Source organism: Haliotis rufescens, unplaced genomic scaffold, assembly GCF_023055435.1.
Source record: "Haliotis rufescens isolate VD_foot unplaced genomic scaffold, xgHalRufe1.0.p SCAF_4, whole genome shotgun sequence".
Lineage (NCBI taxonomy): Eukaryota > Metazoa > Mollusca > Gastropoda > Lepetellida > Haliotidae > Haliotis > Haliotis rufescens.
The window spans coordinates 46,166,860-46,181,649 of NW_025964112.1; the positions used below are offsets into that span (position 1 = coordinate 46,166,860).

Consider the following 14,790-nt stretch of genomic DNA (forward strand, 5'->3'; position numbering starts at 1 on the left):
CACGATAGGATGTGTATTTGCCGACGATGGGATCACCGACCGCCTGTGGTTAATTCATTTGATAACCGTGTTTACTGATAACGCTTCATGATTGGTAACAGAATTTTTCTTGTCGGAACGAAGTTCGGTAATTTTAATCTTTTCCACGTAAATGGGAAATTTTTATCTTAAATTAGAAACTTGTATCTCTCATTCCTTGTGCAATACATGCACCAATTAACATGTGTTTTGTTAAAAAAGTGCATGGATTAACGTAACGTTTTAAGTTTTAGTGTCAATATTTTGTACCAACATGGTAAGCATTAATTTAATTTAATATAGAAATATGATTTTCGTATTTGGAACTGAACTTATAATGAATGTTGGTATGCATAAATGAATGTTTTGATGGATAACTAGTCCTGCTAGAATCGATATTAATCAAACTGTGTCTCTTTTTATATTGATATAAATGGGTTTCATTTTGATATTTTGTTGTATATCTAGATACAATCTTCTCGCGTTGTGTCATTCATATATGGGGATAAGGGATTTATGGTATATATCTATACAGGACGGTGTTATAGAGAAGACAATTCTTTCGCATCAACATACCCTTGTGAATCAGTCACGTATGTCTGATCACACGGCCACACAACCGTTTAGTAAGCGACCAGGTGTCTTCAGGTGAGTGTGACACTTTAACATCGCATACAACGAATTGAAAAAGTAATTTTAAAATTATTCAAATAATGTGTATTTTGAAAAACATATTAAATGACCTTGCTGGATTTAAAAACAGTATACCTTTAAATAATATTTTGTTTGAAATAGGGTTGTTAAACGCGAGAGATGATTTTGAACCTTTTATCGTGTATAGATTTAATTTATTAGAAGTAATATTGATATTGAAATATATGCATCTGTGTTGTGATTTATTATACGAAGCGCTTGGCTCTATAATATCCATGTGTTTCATTACAATGAGACATTTCAGTAAATGTGTCAATATTTATTTGCATCGATGTTCACAAAATGAGCGATATGAATACCATAAATGTAAAAAATGTTCAGTTGGAAATATTTTTTTCTCTATTTGGAAATAAACTTTGAGTTTATTTTGGCTGTTAGTTTGAACAATTCCCACAGTTTCAAAAGCGGGCGCGCTATGAATGTACCCCACACTATCACAGACATCGTGAGACAGATTTCACGAATAAACCAGATTCATAGAATACAGACTACAAAATAATCCTGTCAACTATCAAACGCTCTCTGTGTTGCTCAGCGGCAACGTGAAAACGACTGGATCGTTCGAATAATAAACGTTTTAAGACCTTACTCTAACTTCACACGAAGCGTGAAGACACATTCAACGGTTTTCTATCTCCGCTTAGCAAGAGGCCTGTTGTATATTCAATTGAATCATATTTAGAGGGAAACGACAGTGGACGACTAAGATGAAAAACAGCTAGAAATTCACGGCCCACTCATGCAAAGCAAGGCTACTTGTGACTTGCTTGTGTCTGAAGCGCGATGTCTAAGGAAAGAAAATTTGATTCATCCGTTTGAATATGCGTGTTTGTATGACTATCATATATGTTACAATGACAAAAAATAATAATATGTGCCAGATCTGTTTTTCGTAAAAGCTCGTACATTTGTGTTATTTTCAGAGAGAAAACATATGATATATAACGGAAATTTTTAACACATCAAGATTTTTCTTTTAAAAAAGTCATATGAAACAAGCTGACATAGATGTTTGTAATTTAAAAAATTATATGTTATTGCGATATTTTACTTATGTTTCGTTTTTGTTTGTCAATTTCAAATTCCGTTCTCCAAAGCCGTTATTCGTGACATACATTTATCACAAAAGCTGTTCCAAAATAGAAATTGAAGTAATATAGAAAAAATATAACATATATAATTCTTGAATTCCTTTTAGATGACACATCGGATTGGGTAAACACACGGGCAATAAATATGTTTGCCTCGATTCACATTAGGGAGTCACGGCAGCGGTGATATGTGACACTGTTCTTACTCCCTGTCAAAAAGTCAACTTTTATCGTTGAAAACAAAGAATAGACATACCGAAAATACCTGAGTGACAGCTATATATCCCAGTCTTGACATATTCTCTTGTCACGAACATCATGAATATAGCGTGGACGCCAAGGTTTCTGTGAAATTAAGCTTTTCGTCGGTCATGTTTGTATCTTATTCATGGAGAGTTGTATTATACATTTTGGTTACAAAGAACAGACATTTAACACTAGAGCGTTGTGTTTGGTCCCTGTGGTTTAATATTTTTTTCATGCTGAAATATACTTTATTAAATATTCTGTTTTAGTGGTAACATTTTTTATTGTGGGTTCGGGATAGACATATTTAGTTCATCTCAATTTGCAATCGAATTAAAGAGTTTAGAAAAGGAATTATGAATTTTCTTCATAAAGGAAAATACCTGAGCATTAATTTCAATTGTTGGTGTTTGGAATATCGTATTTCAATCACATGCTAGGTATTCATTATTATTGTTTCATATATAAGTTAATAGTTAATAAATATTGGGAATCATCTGTTGATGGTCGAATCAACAATTAATGTTATTTCAAAACCTGTTGGTGTCATGATGAGCCACACAAGTATTGTGTCAGCTTTGTTCTCATTGTCAAGAGATACAAGTCCACAAAGGTCTCTGGTCCTAAACACTGCAATAAACATCACTATCGAAGGACGGCAAGCAAGTGCATTTTCCCTCGCAGTACAGAATCCCAATAATAGAAATTGTCATGGCCGAATGATGTACGAGAGTGCACAGAACCTCCTGTGAGGGTGTTATTTGTTTATGGTAAATCATATTAGTTCGATATAAAATATCATTGATTTCTAGGCACGTGCTACGAAGATCCAATTTAGTCATAAATCCCGTGCTCCACGCGTTTGCGAAATCAACATCTTCCCATCAGATTTAGAAATTGTTACTGGGACCTCGAAACTGAATATTCACCAAGGTCCCGAGAGAGTTATTTATTAGGATCGCTGTACATGTTACTCGATGAACACGTCCCCAATGAGATTGTTGTATGTTTCAATCTTATTGGGATCACTGCGATACTGAAATTGACAACACGAAATCTAATAGTGGCGATTGGTGATTCGTTGACAATCAGTTTATGTTATATTCTTACTCCACCGGTTTGGGTAATAAGCATGTGTAATATAATCCATTATTGAATAATACATGGTTGTCAATATCTGCTTATTGTTTACACAACTTTCAGCACTGTCACGAGCAATATACATACACGTTTGACACGTGAAACAGCACTGGGATATCCTAATGAAATTGACAAGATCACATTTCAGATTATTCTTGTTAATATCAGATATACAGGAAGGACATGCATATTTAGTGAGCCTCAATTTAAAAAAAATAATATTAGGCAACATCATATTCGGGGGAATTTATTCGTAAGCCAACTTTGATAGAAGAATTGTTATAAAAGGCTATATCATTATATATAGCCGCCAGTGTAATTGGTGAGGGTTATGTCGTCATTGTGATATTTTTCACGTATTTCCACTTGATCTATTACACCCGTCCTTTTTGTGTTTACTAGTCAATGCATCAAATTCATACTAATATTAACAAGTGCCTCTGTCTCCATTGAATAAAATTCAATATGAAGTCAATGTAGGAAAGATACACTTGGAACCCAAATTCGTTCATCGAAGTGCGACAGTATACGTTATAAAAAAATATGAAAAACATGTGCTAGTTTTCCTTTGTTAGATGAAATTAATAATTGATTTCTTGCATCAATTTAAAAGCTTTTGCAAAAGTTAGATTACAAATTTGACTATGGTTACAAAAACGGATGATTTTAATTATAATTCACACGACCCGTTATCATGAATCATTTCTCACTGAGGGATTATGAATGTGTAAATGAAATTCGTGCTAAACGGCTGATTTCGACGGCGATACCTCTTGTAAAAAAACGAGTTCAAATTTGCAACAATTTTCAAAATATTCACATTAAAATATTCAGCGAGTAGTTTGAAAAAGGTGTATTCACAGCGTCGGTGTAAACCTCACACCTGCCAGTTAGGATAAAGGTGTTCTCGAAAGCGCTATTCACAATCTCCGCCTCGGGTGCTTTTATTCAGCCTGCGTTTTAAGCCTCTGTCGCTCAGCCCCATTTAGCCCTGTACACTCCTCGCCGTACAGAGCTCCGTTTTTTTCGCAGTTTGATAGGGGATCATAACCCTATGACCTACGCCTGATAAATCTTACATGCATATAATATGGGAGGGGCCCTATTCACTCGCAATCAAAGGCCTTCCACAGATTAAGGATTTAGAAGGTGTAAATTTCAAACTAAACAGAGAGTCGACGGTTTGTTGCAGTACGGCCGAGACTTCGAACACAATAGTCCAAGTTGACTTTCTCGGCTGCCGAGAGAGGGCGCTGCCTTCGACACTACCCCCTATCATTTGTACCTGTGCAAAGACAGCGCGTCAAGCCTTGCCGTTCAAAAGCTATTCGTCTTTCATAAAAAAATTACTGGCATGGGCAGTAGTTGGTTGTTAAGTGGTGCCCCTTGCCTGACTACCCGATCCACTTGGGCAGCACCCCCGGTTTAAATACCCCTTACGCAACGCACATTTAATGATCCAGGCTTACGAACGAATACACCGTAATTTTGAGGTATATACTACGCATGTGCGTTCGTTAAAGGGCCGATCCGTTAGGGTTGAGTTTAATGTAATACCAATTCAGCGTCAAACGACGATTGAACAATTACTCCGGATAAAATTTAGTTATACGCTTCTCGCGTTTCGTTTCCTTCGTCGCAATTAACGGTCTATTCTGTTCGAGATTCGAACCGCTATTTTTTATCTCTAGTAATTCATCACGTTTTTCTAACTATGCCAGCTGTTTTGTTCTCGCTCGTAATTATTCAAAAATCCCCAATTTTCCTTTTTAAAACGCGTCATGGCAGCGAAATCAAATAAAATTACTTTCTCTTCCGTCACACCGAACTAATTCGCTTTAAACACTGTTCGCATCGCATCTCTAGAAATACACAGTTGTCGAATTCTGCGGCCGAACTGCAATTTGAAACAAAATTTCGAAGTTGGGAACAAAAGCGCAAAATGTGTCATCACATACGTCTATTTTAGGGACCATGAGAGTTGATTCGCACGAAAGAAAAAATACAATTTCTGGTGAATTTCATCTGAAATCAAAATGTTGTGAAAAACGTCTCCCCATGTGAGTCAGCGGTGCTGAATTATTGGATTCTCGGTTTCGGCGCGTTTTCTTTTGTTTAGGTGTGAACTGTTAAGTCTTGATTCAATCATATGCCTCGACTACATTGTTTCAATGGGCGTCTCCCATACCCATTCCGGCATCCAGGAACATTGATTGCTGAGCCGAATGTTCTAGAAATCATACTTAATATGTTCGAGTAGATAATGCACGAAAATAACGAAGTCCTACATGCTTGTAGCTATATGGTGAAAGGACATCATGTTCCTAAACACAGGATAAGTATTGTTATGGATAACTTAACACAATATAGCATAAATAATAATAAATAATAATAATAATTAAATAAATAAATAAAATAAATAATACTTATGATAATACTGCTGGTGCTACTACTACTACTACTTCTAATACTGCTGCTACTACTACTACTACTACTACTACTACTACTACTACTACTACTACTACTACTACAAAATGTTTATGAACACAGGATAAGTATTATTACGGATAATTTAATACAATATAGCATAATAAAATAAATAAAAAATGAATACAAAAATGAAATAAAATGGATAGATAATACTTATAATAAAACTGCTGTTGCTACTACTACTACTACTGATGATGATGATGATGATAGATCTCGTCCTCTCGTCCCTTAATTACTTATATTTGTCAATCAAATCGGGAGGGCGTGGTTTAATTAACCACAAAACACATTTTTATTGTGCACTTTTGCACACATTTATTTGTCTGATGATTCTCTTGTGAAGCATGTCAAGACTCATGATGCAAACAAGGCATTCCACAGTTTTCGTAAATGAGCCAAGGATGTGGGACATAATCTCAGTGTCAGTGTTGTTGTTGTTGATGGCTCTGTACTGCTGGACGGTACGGAAATAAGTGTCAACCAAGTGCCATATCAAATAGGCCCAGACTCAGTTTTGCAAGGAGAAGCTTTCTGAACGACCACTGCATCGAGTTTTTGTGCAGTATGTTGAGAGGATCAGCAACCGTGCAGAGTCCTTCGCTTGGATAAAGTCGGCTGGACTGAAAAGTGATACAGAAGGCTTTCTGATTGCTGCTCAGGATTAGTCACTACATCTCGAAATCGGCAATGTGTGATTTTGCATCACAATGTAAATATGAAATGTAATTTATCCAATGAAATAACACCAATGTGATTGACAAGATTCACGAAGTACGTGGCAAATGTGCGGACCTCGCTTTCGAAATGTCACGCTTGCATCCAAAGTACGAAGCTGTCCGACTCCCCATTGTTCTCGGTGCCTTAGGTTTGGTACCTCCCAATCTGTTGACTGACATTGGGAGAGTACCCGGGTTTGATACCAGGAATACAGCCCTTCTCAAAGTCTGTGTAATGCAGAAGGCTGCAGTGTTGGGGAGTCTTCACATTCTCCGAAAAGTTATGTGTGGGTTTGACGATGCAGCGCTTCCTGGGAGAAGTCCCATTCGCTGTCTGGGCTGCGTGTAGAGGGGGCAAGGGCCCTGAGCTGATGATGAGCCTAACCAGCCGGACTGTGTCAGGATCACCTAAACCCTCTTTGCTGCATTTGTATCTAAATATGTGAAACATAATAATGATGATGCTAATTATCTTTAGACGTTTTTTCCCGCAATGTTAACAAACGCAATGCCACATGTTAATCGAGTTTCGGGATTTTGCTGTACAGTTGGGTATTTATATACATTAAAATGTGTTACAGTAAACTACGGTTATAACGAACTCAAAGGGACTACTAATTTTAGTTCGTTATAACCGTAGTTCGTTATAAGCATATATACAACATAACTACAGCAAATAGTCGGGACCAAAAAATAAGTTCGTTATATCCGTCAGTTCGTTATAAGCGTGTTCGTTTTAACCGTAGTCTACTGTACATGTTTCTTATGAAATGTACATGTCTTACTGTACAAGTTTCATTTCGATGGAGAAATATAGATGTGTGGTTCGAGTGATCAGGATAGCCAGTGTTTGATTCCGCGTATAGCCGTTGCAGTTTCACCCATCTCGTTGTGGCTGAGCTGGCTGCAAGGATCGCTCTTTGTGAGTTCGAATCCCAGACCGTTCCGATTGTTATACTTGTGTTCCCAGCATCAAACTAACGCGCCTATGCAGTGGATATAGTACTCGTTTCCGTCCCTTAGGGACTTCCTTCCACATAAAGCTGTTTTGTGATAAAACTAACATGCTTTTGAAAGCGGCAGAAGGGGCGCTCACTCACTTTCAGGCTTTAATCTCCAGAGAAGATTTTGGTGAGAATTAGTCTTCAACAACCCATGCTTGTCGAAAGAAGCGCCTAACGGATCCGATAGTAAGGGCTCACTGGCTTAGTTGATGCGCGTCATCGTATCCCAATTGTGTAGATAGATGCTCATGTCAATCACTGGATTGTATGGTCCAGACTCGATTATTTAAAGACCGTCGTAATATAACTAGAATATTACGGCGTTAAACAACAAACAAACAAACAAACAAACAGACAAACCTTGCTTAAAAATAACTTTAGAAAAAACACGTGGGTGTCACGTGACTAGTTCACGTATAGGAAAATTGGACAACTAGATGATGCACGTATTTTCTTCTAGAAAAAAAGATTTTGCATCCAAATTAAGCACATTTTTCAAACCTGCATTACCTGTGTATATCCATTGTTAATGCTTTCATGAATAAGCATGTTTGTTTGTTTGTTGTTTGACGCCGCACTCGCAATCGTGCTTTATCCATGTGAAATAGAGACAATTATTTCATAATTGTTGGAGTTTATCATGAATTTACCTTTTTATGTTTTATGGATTCGCTGTAATGCTGACTTCTGTTTAAACATACGTTACATTGTAAGCTGTAGAATAGAACCCGGTTTGTGTATGCGAATCCGACAACTTAATCCACATTTTTTTGTTTTCTCTCTAAAAACTCGCTAGTTAATTTTCAATTCACGACAGTGGACCACTGAATCTCTAAAAAAACATTATACTTTTTTCCCTGGAAAGTGATATCAAACTATTTTAATTCATCACTCAAAAACAAATCCTAAGATTGATACTACATGCAAACATTTCTCAGTTCGCGTTTTTCTTACGCTGAATTTCTTATCTTATGAACATCTTAGGAGGCATAAATAGTATTTTTACTAATGTATGAAACACTACAATGTAGTTTATATCAAATAGATGTTTGATGTTTAATGCGTCGTGTCACTATCGCCATAGACTCGTGTGAACTGTGGTGTTAGGTGTCAAGTCAATATTAAACCTAAAGAATCGACTTGATAGTTGTGGATTTCTCTGGGGAAATGGCTTAAGTCTCTTGTTCCTCGTCTAGTAAATGAACCAGAAAAGATATTGGCTCCTAATCCTCAGTAAATGTGGTCCGAAATGGGATCCCACTCGAGCTCCACTCGCAGAAGGGATGGAAACAAAACGCTTAGGCCTGCGTAGCTAAATCGCAATTGATAGGAGCAAAGGGTTCTGGCTAGCGGGGTTGTCAATTTCATTGAACCGTCTGTTTAGATTGTGAAGATTATGAAAAGGATAGGCTTAGCAAATCATTGGTAGTCACCTAAGACAAATACGGCGAAATAATATGAAACGCAGAACAACCTAATTGAGCACATGGTACCTAAACAATGCAGAGACAATGATTAATGGTTGTGAGTACTCCTGGCACTGACCACACATCATATTGCTCTGGTTTCTTCTTGCCAATCAGACCACAAAAATACACAGAGATTCTGTTGACATTGAGGGTCGAGACTGTGTTAAACAACTTCAATATCCCACTCTAACGAACATGTCGTCCCGATAGGAGCTTAAAGCAAACCGAGTGACGTCAGCTGTAATTTATCATTGTCTTGAAGAGTGGGGTGAAAAATGAATCGAAAATAGGAAAATAATAACCAAATATTTGTAGAAATATTAAAAAATCACATTTTCAGGGCATCGTGTCTCGGAGTTTCGTTGTAATTTTTTCGTAATAAATCATTCGAAATATTTTGTCCGATTCATCATATTTCGTGTTGACATTGTAAATAGACAAGGGTCACGTGTTCCTAGTTAGTATCTATTCAGCGTCTGTATAAAACTTTGATATGTGTTCCGGAGTATCAAACGAATTTTTTATACCTATTTTATCGTTCGTTACTGTTTCATAACAATTTTGTTTGTATATTCCCGATAATAATGTAACACGTATACGATCCGCTTTGTGTTTCAACGCTACCAATAACGTTGTTTGTTATTTAGCCTCGGGTAAACAGTTCAACCATTATCAGCTGACGATATACACATGGTTGGAGCGGACAACAGCAGAGATCGAGCAGATCAATGTGTTGATGTAGGTAGATATACAGAGACTGCTACAGCGACAACAGGCTGCTTCTCTGAAGACACATTCCCAAGAATAGTAGTCAGAGAAAACAGCATGAACGAAAGTAACAATGATAGCAACTATAACTAAATTAGAAACCGTAATAATCAATGGCAACTTAAGAACAAACAACAACTGGTACTAGATTTAGAACTTTGACTCAACAAACAACTGTAACAATCCATATTTCGTTTCCGGAGAACAACTTGAAAACCGTGAAATATCATCATCGAAACTTGGAACATGTATTAACCAAGTGAAGTTGAAGTGGTGCTTTTTATTCTAAAGGAATTTTTTCAAAATTTTATTTTTCCCTGTTTCCATGGTAACAAGTTAAACTCTGAAACGGAAGCAGGTGTCGTTTCCGGAGCAGAACTTTAAAAACAACTATTCAAGACTGTTCATTCAAACTTGGTACATGTATTAATCAGGAGCTGAAGCGGTACCATTTGCTATTTTCAGAATTTGACTGTTCATAGTGATGTGTTTGTCCGGACCTGATCACTATAACTAATAGGTATTTTTTCATGAAACTGGTGCCTTTTGCTCTATAAAGATGTTTAGAATTTATATTTATTTCTGTTTCCACGGCAACCAGCTTAACATTGACTCTGTTCATATTGGTGTGTACCTGATATAGAAGTACAAAGTTCGGAATCCCAATTCCATGGTATTGTCTTGATAGTTCAATAACTACTCTTTTATACGGACAGACGGATTAGATAGAAATTCTCTCATCAAGTTGGACTTTTTTGTAACAGATTATTTGTTCTTTCAAATTTGTGGGGGTCGGGGATTTGTCGTCTTCTGATGACGCTTGTAATTTGTTGTTTAACACAATATTCCAGCTGTATTGAAGAGGCATGTAACTAATCGAGTCAGCACCAGATAGTCCAGTGATTGATATAATGAGCAACGATCAACGCCGTCGGGTACAATGCCATGTAAGCAACCAAGTCACCGAGTCGGACCACCCGATCCATTTAGTCGCACCTTACGACCAACAAAGGTTGCTTGGGACCAATTCGAACCCGGAATCCCCATGGGGTGTCATTGTAAGGTGTCTATGACGTGGAAGCAGGTGCTTCACCCGATGGTGGACACTGGGAAGTAGGGGCGGTCGGGTAGCCTTGTGGTTAAAGCGTTCGCTCGTCACGCGTTCGGTTCCCGACATGGGTACAATGTGTGAAGCCCATTTCTGGTGTCCCCCGCCGTGATATTGCTGGAATATTGCTAAAAGCGACGTAAAACCATACTCACTCACTCACTCACTCACTTTGAAGTGACTACTTGTTTTGCAACATTCTAGATAATCGAACCCAGTGTATAAAACACCATCCACTGTGCCAACTGACGTCATTTACATACGTGCATATATGATATGAAATGTTTTATAAGTCACCTAAGGTTAACCAAAAGTTTCGTTTGTGTCAGCTGTAAGCCACGCTGTGCACAACGTTATAGTCCTTCTCTACGATCATTTCCTAGACTTAAATCGAAATTACATTGAAACCTAATTCCAGATTGATTAAATATAAAACGTCAACGCCAGGGAATAACCAGTCTCGATTATCCAACAAAACAGATTCTATTGGTCGTAAAAGGCAAAGGTGGCGATAATTATATGAACTGATCACTGAAAATCGGTGATGACGCCTGGTGTTCGCGAAATCTAATCCTGTTGAAGAGAGTAAACTAACTTCAGATCTTCACTAATAATTCAGCATTGAATTGTGTCCCAGACTCATTCTGTAAATTAGAGCACAGTAATGTCAGATTGTATTGTACAAGTGTCGAGGTATAAATACATAGAACCATAAATCGTCTCAGTGGGTTCGGTTTATCATATCGTCTTATATCAATATCTGTCACTGACGACGTTATCTGTATAATATAAAGTATAAACTACTCATATCTATCCTGAAACTGGCCATGGTGTCTGATATTGCTTCTTGACACGTGAAGATTATGTTGAGATTTGGTTATTTTTACCTACAACAATGCAAATATGAATGTCTGGAGATAATCTAACTGTTTGATTAGCATTCCAGTTTGTGATTTAAGGAGAAAACTTCATGGTACATTTTTTATGGGGATATTCTCTACTTACTTGATGTGTTGGAAAGTTGTTAAATAACTATTAACGTACTTTTATTTTGTTATGGATGATTCGGTTTAGGTTGTTAAAATAAAATTCCGCCACGAATTTGGATTGTACTCGTTTCACTAAATCACTACAGCTGCTCTGATTGGACTGAAACAGCCGTTTGATGGCCGCATCACCGGAAGCTAATAGTTAATGAAATGTACTCTTTCATGCTCATTGTCAGTAGGTATTTTAAAATAGTTTTATGTACAATTATAAGTTATAAGATGCAGATTTGTGGTAACTATAATATTCGAAGTATGAGCGACAATGCATTTTGAGCAGATTACACAACAGAATTCAACTAAGAGAGTGTATTGTAACTTTTAGGAACAAGAGAGAGCTTGCAATTGGCGCTGTTCGTTAGCGTTGGGTTCCAAATTGAAATTTAGCGCGGTTAAATCTACCAGTAACCTAGCTCTACCTTGAAAACACTATGTTTATGTCATAGTTGTAAAAACTTGAAACAATAACGCAAGAGTCGTTATGTGTTATGAACATATTATTGTGATCAATATTAAGTTCCAAAGACATCCACCATCCATCAATATAACGGTAAGGAAAAGTGACTGCGACCTGATAAAACCGGTTGTAAAGACTTCGTGAGTCAAACTTTAATACGAACTGTTACCAATCCTTACTGCTATATGAAGAATTCGAAACAGTTGGTTAGTATATAGTGAGCTTTTTTACCAAATGAATATCAATTTTACTATGCATCATGAGTAGTGTGTTATCTCAAAGCACAAATCTCTTTTACAAACATTTTGAATGAGAGGTGGCCGCTAAAAAGGAAATAAAGGCAACACTCCAACGATAAGGCACCACAATGAGTGGACTCGTTGAAGACACACCACGAAAGCAACCAGAACAAACAGACAACATGAAATAACATAATTACCCAACAGTTGGTCACTAGAAGACGGTATACCAATATGACTACACCAACGAAGCCACGTGTGCAAGACCATCAGATATCAGCCACCAATGACAGAGAAGCCAAGCATCTCAATATAGCAAAGATAAGTCAAATAATGATAATAAGTACAATTTCACACCAGTGCAGCAACACGTATCGGGTAGCTGGTAAGCTTTTAGGCAATCTTTGTTGTGAAAGCTCGCGTATGGGAACACTTGACCCCCAACTGGTTAGCCAATCAAAGCTGCCGTCTCAAAACCATAAAACCCGGGCCCCTGGTGCGTTTGGAGGGGTTGGTAATCAAACCAGCAGCATAATACGAGAAAAAGCCCAGTCTAGTCGCTTCGCAGCACGGTATCGCCTAAGTTCAAACCACTCTGAGTTTCCGCTCGGTATTATTAGAGACATTATAATTGCTCGTATGCGCCGAACACGAACCGTGGAATCGGCAGAAGAGAAAGTCCGTTCCGTGGCAAGCCTTGAAATACAGATAAGCGTTTGAAGGCTAACTTTGAAATTAAGGACGAAGAATCTCCATTAATCATTATCGCTTCACGAGATGAATTTGACAAGTAAATATACGTATGTTATTAGCTAACGGCGGCGGAAACCAGAGAATAATCCTTCAACTTCTCCAAACGTATACGGCTTCCGAGTTGGAGACTGTCGACTTGAGATTGGCAGAGGGTAGAGACGGTGTTATCGTACAGTGCCGCAAAATAGGCGTCGCGTTCGCGCGATACTCTTTCAAATCGATTTATATCTCGACTGGTGCAAAACACGATGGAATACGAGGGTGTAAGATAGGCCATGACGTTTTTGCGAATGTTTTCAAAATGAGGTTTGGTCAAGAACAGATTATACGAACATTACATAGATTATTACTGTATTTGATTGAAGAAACCAAAATGGTGCAACAGTTGTCTTTGAAGAAAACGATTAATGAACAACATGTGGTTTACTTTTTTAATTCTGTTCCTTGTATTTAAAGTGGTGAGGTGTGGTGACATGGGGTTTGACTTCGCTTTCAATATTGTTGCACTTATATCGCGATGTGCTTGCATGAGTGTGTGCGTGTCTCTGTGTGTGTGCGCGTGTGTCCCCTGTACGAATGCCAGTTTTACATTGCATACCCTACTCAGACACAGTGTACCAACTCCGAGGCGACCAGCCCTTGTTTTATTCCCTTTATGCCGAGCGCCAGGCAGGGTAACAACAAGTACCATGTTTTATCGTGTTTGGGTATGACGCGGCCGGGGATCGAAGCACCGACTTTCCGCTCTCCCGACCGGCGCTCTATCCACTAGACCACGCAGGCGATCTTCAAGAAGAGAATAGATAAGGTGTATTCTCCTTCATCGGCATATACAGTTTGTGGATCCTGTTAGCCGGGATGTTCGGGAAACACTTATTTTAAACGTCAACAATTTATTTGAGAGACATTACTATGCACAATGCTTTCGTTAATCCTGACGCTTTTTGGTTCATACGATTTCACTGGGAACGGTAACATCCGGATTAACATCCGCTGTAAATCGTTTGGTAGTGATGTTATTCATTACAGTGTAAAAGCGCCACAATATTCATTACATAAACAGGAACATTCCGTGAATAACTTGTTTCTTAACAGGCTTTAATATTGACGTTTCACCTAAAACACTAGACTAACGCTTAGTCTCTAAAAGTATATAATTTTGATGGCAAGAAGCATCAACATTTAAATTGAAAAGAAGCCCAAGTAAGATTCAAAACATGTGGACAATCTAGACTTGCTTCATTAAGGGCTGGTCGTAAGGAACAATGATATGGTTCAGAGATTGTGAGACGACTTATTAGAAAAAGTCCACGCTTTCAAAGCCGAACAGAGTCGGTCGGGTAGCCTTGTGGTTAAAACGTTCGCTCGTCACGCCGAAGACCTGGGTCCGATTCCCTACATGGGTACAATGTGAGAAGCCCATTTGTGGCGTCCCCCGCCGTGATATTGCTGGAATATTGCTAAAAGCGGCGTAAAACCTCACTCACTCACTCATAGTCAAACAAGATGGAAGCTTCATAACTTACAACAC

At 38.0% G+C, this 14,790-nt stretch overlaps 1 protein-coding gene across 3 annotated transcripts in view; it reads right to left on the bottom strand.

Moving 5' to 3' along the window:
* The window catches only part of LOC124152064 (homeobox protein HOX3-like), a 125,793-nt gene that overhangs the window by 51,298 nt on the left and 59,705 nt on the right, over positions 1-14,790 (bottom strand). The window contains exon 1 of one of the 3 annotated variants that reach the window (XM_046524827.2): positions 12,707-12,799. The exons of the other annotated variants lie outside the window; for them this stretch is intronic. The gene's annotated coding sequence lies outside the window, so the exon portion shown is untranslated. Of the gene's footprint in view, positions 1-12,706; positions 12,800-14,790 lie in introns of those variants that run through there. 3 annotated transcript variants of the gene reach the window in all.